The sequence below is a fragment of the Dasypus novemcinctus genome, chromosome 21 (assembly GCF_030445035.2).
Source record: "Dasypus novemcinctus isolate mDasNov1 chromosome 21, mDasNov1.1.hap2, whole genome shotgun sequence".
Lineage (NCBI taxonomy): Eukaryota > Metazoa > Chordata > Mammalia > Cingulata > Dasypodidae > Dasypus > Dasypus novemcinctus.
Genome location: NC_080693.1, coordinates 30205988 through 30210378, shown reverse-complemented (window position 1 = coordinate 30210378; position 4391 = coordinate 30205988). Strand labels below are relative to the sequence as shown.

At 39.4% G+C, this 4391-nt stretch overlaps 1 pseudogene; it reads right to left on the bottom strand.

The window, feature by feature from the left end:
- Positions 1 to 3253: 3253 nt before the first annotated feature.
- Positions 3254 to 4185, bottom strand: LOC101419076 (olfactory receptor 1A1-like; annotated as a pseudogene).
- Between the last annotated feature and the right edge of the window lie 206 nt (positions 4186 to 4391).

The window sequence follows — 4391 nt, the reverse complement described above, 5'->3', positions numbered from 1 at the left end:
ACTACCATCACCAGCTGGTGATGAAAGTAGAAAAAGACCTTGAATAAAAGGGGGAAATGATAAAGACAAATGAGTTTATATGGCTAAGAGACTTCAAAATGAGTTGGGAGGTCATCAGAGGGGTTGCACTTATGCACGGCTCAGCAGGATCCCAGACACAGCCAAAGTAGAAACAACTCTAGGTGCTGGTGCTCCTAAGGGCTATGGAGACATACAGGTTCTATGGTCATGGCAGATGGCTCTGGAGTTCATTGCCATGGCAGTGGGCCCTACTTTGGAATTTGTGCCCACAAATTATGATCGAGATGGACTCAGATGTGACCTCTCTACACATGCCTCTTCTGTCACTTTTACTGAACCTGTGACTGGTGCTGGGGTTTGTTTATGCTCAGGAGACTTGAATCTCTGGACTTCCCATGTACCAGCTGGGCCCTGAACCTCAGCAGAGTTGCAGTACCTACTTTCTGGTTCGTTGAACTTACCCAAGTCAGCTGATGGGGAGGTGAGAATGGTCAAACACCACAATAGTGAACAGAGAGTGTCTTCAACTGCAAGCAGTAGAATCTCATCCATCAGCCATGTGGGATCTAAGCCCCCTCTTAATTTAGAGGTGGAGTGGACATCACCATCCCAGGGTCCACAGGATGGAGAAATAGAATATGGATTGGTGTGGACTTGCAGGTATTCTATTATAGAATTATTGTGACTCTAACAATGGAAGAAATTGTGCCACTGATGTGGAGACAGTGGCCACAGGATTTGCTAAGGGCAGGAAAAGGGAGGAAAGAGGTATATGTGGGGGAGTTTTTAAGACTTGGAGTTGTCCTGAATAATACTGCAGGGACAGATGCAGGACATTGTACATCCTGCCATAACCCACTATATGAACTGGGGTCAATGCGATGTGGCAGTGCTTCAGGGTGTGTTCACCAAATGCAATGAATGTGTCTTATTGATGAAAGGGGACGTTGATGTGGGAGGAGCAGGGGTGGGGTGGGGAGTGAGGTATATGGGAACCTCTTATGTTTTTTAATGTGACGTTTTGTGTGATCTATTTATCTTAAAAAAAAAAAGACAATAAAAATTGCTGATAAAAAAAAAGTACCTGGTGCAATTGTCCTGAATGACATTGCAATGACAGATACAGGCATAACTTATAAAATTTTGAGGGAGAGAGTGTATGTTACACTGTAAACTATAATTCATGCTTAGTGGCAGTGGCTCCAAAATGTGTTAATCAATTGTCACAAATGTACCACACTAATGAAAGAAGTCATTAATGTGGGAAAATGTGGGAGGGGTAGGGAGTGGGGCATATGGGAATCCCCTATGTTTTTTATGTAACATTTATATAACATAGTATCTTTAAAGAATTATTTTTAAAGTATTAAATGAAAAAAAAAGTACCTGGTGGGATTTCTGTTTCCTGACTGGATTCTAACTGACATACAAGCTATTTAATATTTAGTCAATCGTGGGGCATTAGTCCATGAAGTAAATTAAGTTATAGTTTCAATATACTTCAGGATGATGTGTTAAGCAAAATCAAAGGAAGACAGCTAAGACAAATGATGATTGAATTGACATAGAGGAGAAATGATTTTTATTTGCAGTTAAGTCTATAAACATACTCATACATTATTTTTATTATAGAAAGTCTAGTAGGTGAGGACCACTCTCCTTTTCTAAATTAAAGTTACATGGAGGAATAGAGTGAGATTGATTCAGAAATTAAGTGGTTTTGAATTTTCTGAAGAAGCTTTATTTCCTCAGCTCTTCTTTTACACTTACCTCTTGGCACTTATCACTTCACTAAGTGAAATATTTTATATCATTTGGCCTTCCTTAGGTCACCCAAAACAGCATGATTAATTTTTGTTTGTTCATTATTTAGGCATAATTTTGCAGGGTTCATTTGTTTGTTTAACACAAGTTTATTAAGTAACCATTATATGCAAGCAATTTTCAAAGTGTATATCAGTGAACAAAACAAACTCAAACCTCATATTCTCATGAGGAAAGCCAGGTAATAGATTGAGGTAACATTTTCTTTGGCTAACCTTAAACATCCTGACCTGAAATGCCTTCATTCACTTCATCATTTGGTGGTCCACTCACATAGAATCCTATTCATTTGTAATAATCCTATTTGGTTTAAAAGGATTGTGATTGTTCTCATCCTTGGTGTTTAGGATTTCAGAAAGCATTAAAAGACTAATACAGTCATCTTTCAACATCCATGGACAAATTCTTGGCAATGTGAATTATTTGTACAAAATAGTAAAATTATATCTTCACTGGTAATTACAATTAATAGCTAATAGAACAAGTTGTACTCTGTTCTAAGATACCCTCAATTCACCTCTTCCACACATTGTTTAGTTTGAAAGATGAGATTCATGAGCAATCACTTTTATATTATTGATATTTTGAAACTCATAATTTTCTCATGAATAGAATCAGACGATAGTTGTGGAGTTCCCATAGAGAGTGTTTATTTATCTGCTGGATAAATGGTCTGTTGGGAAATATTATCTACATAACCAAGGCTGATCATGAGAATCAAAGCCTCATATCCTCTGGGCTATGCTGAACAAACATGGACATGTAATTTGCAAAAAAATTATTTTCTTCATTTCCATTTTTGCACCCAAAATTTCTGCTAATTTAGTTTTATTTCCTGTCATAATTAAAACAGATAGTGTCATATCATTGTTACTTAAAAATGCAATGTTGATTGGTGAGACTCATTCTACTGTTTTTAGAGAGTGTCTGGATGGAACGTGGGAAAGTGTGGGCTATGGTGTGGAACACGGGACATGGGGTGCAGCAATGCCCAGAGATGTACTCACCAGACGCAATGGATGTGACATGATGATGGGGGAGAGTGTTATTGTGGGGGGAGTGGTGGGGTGGGGGCGGTGGGGGCGAATGGGGACCTCATATATTTTTAAGGTAATATCTTTTAAAAAATGAATAAATTGAGCAGAATTTGGAAAAAAATGTTAAAAAAAACTTTAACGATTACATGTAACATTTTATATGATCTATGTATCTTTAAAAATTTAATTTACAAATCCACAAAAAATATAAAATAACAACAAAAAAGAGAAAACTATTACAGCCTTTTTGAGAAGTGGGGTTTTCTGGCTGGAAAGATCAAAGTTGGATTCTTAGAGTGGGGTGACATTGGGGCTGGACACTCAGGTGCATCCTAATTGGGGGCTGCAGGGTCTAATCCATGACCTCACATTCACTGTGAGGGCATTCTCTTGCTGAAGAGCTTCCCCAAGGCAGCCTTCATGTCTTGGTTTCTCAGACTATAGATAAAAAGATTTAGCATTGGGAACACTACCATGTACATCACAGTTATCCCTGCATTCTTCAGGATGTAACTGATCAGAGGGCGGAAATACATACCCATCTCTGTCCATTGATACAAAGAAACAACTGTGAGGTGGGAGCCACAGGTGGAGAAGGCTTTGAGCATGCCCTTGGTGGATGTAACCCATAAGACAGTGGTGAAGACCTGAACATAGGAGATGATGATGCATATTAATGACACAGAGAAAACACCAACCCCCTGGTACGTCATCTTCACATTAAAGTGGATGCCAGAGCAGGACAATCTGAGCAAAGGTATAATGTCACAATAGAAGTTGGACACTTCTTGGTTGCTACAAAAGGACACACTAGCTGTGAGCAGAGCATGGGTGAGGGCATTGGCATTTGCAATGACCCAAGACCCAACAACAAGCAGGAAACAAGACCTTGGTTTCATAATTGTGTGTAATGAAGAGGGTGGCTGATGGCCATGGCACGATCATATTCCATCACAGGTAAGAAAAAACGGTCAGTCTTAACCAAAGAAATCATGAAATACATCTGTGTGAGGCATCCCCAAAAGGAGATGGTTCTGATGCCCAGCAGATGATTTGCAAGCATCTTAGGGATGGTTACAGATGAGAAAAATATGTCAATCAAGGAGAGGTTGGCAAGGAGAAAGTACATGGGGTTGTGAATGTGAACATCAGAGCAAATTGCCTGGCTGAGGAGGAGGTTTCCAATCAATGTGATGGGGTAGATGAACAGGAAGAGGACAAAGAAGAAATCTTCCAGTGCCTGCTGACCAGTAACTCTCAGGAGGATGAAATACAGGGTAGAGGACTGATTTTCCTTCCTCATGGCTCCTTCAGCATGAAAGGGGAGGAGAATCCAGAATTAATCATGAAATTACTGTACGTAAGGATCTTAGCTTTTCACCATTTTTTACTCCAGGGAGCAGCTTTTTCTCTCCCTGTGATTTCTAAATACAGACAGATACAATATATGGGGAAAAAAATCACAGCTGGTCAGTGGGACAAGTCATTTACCCCTGGACATGCATGTAA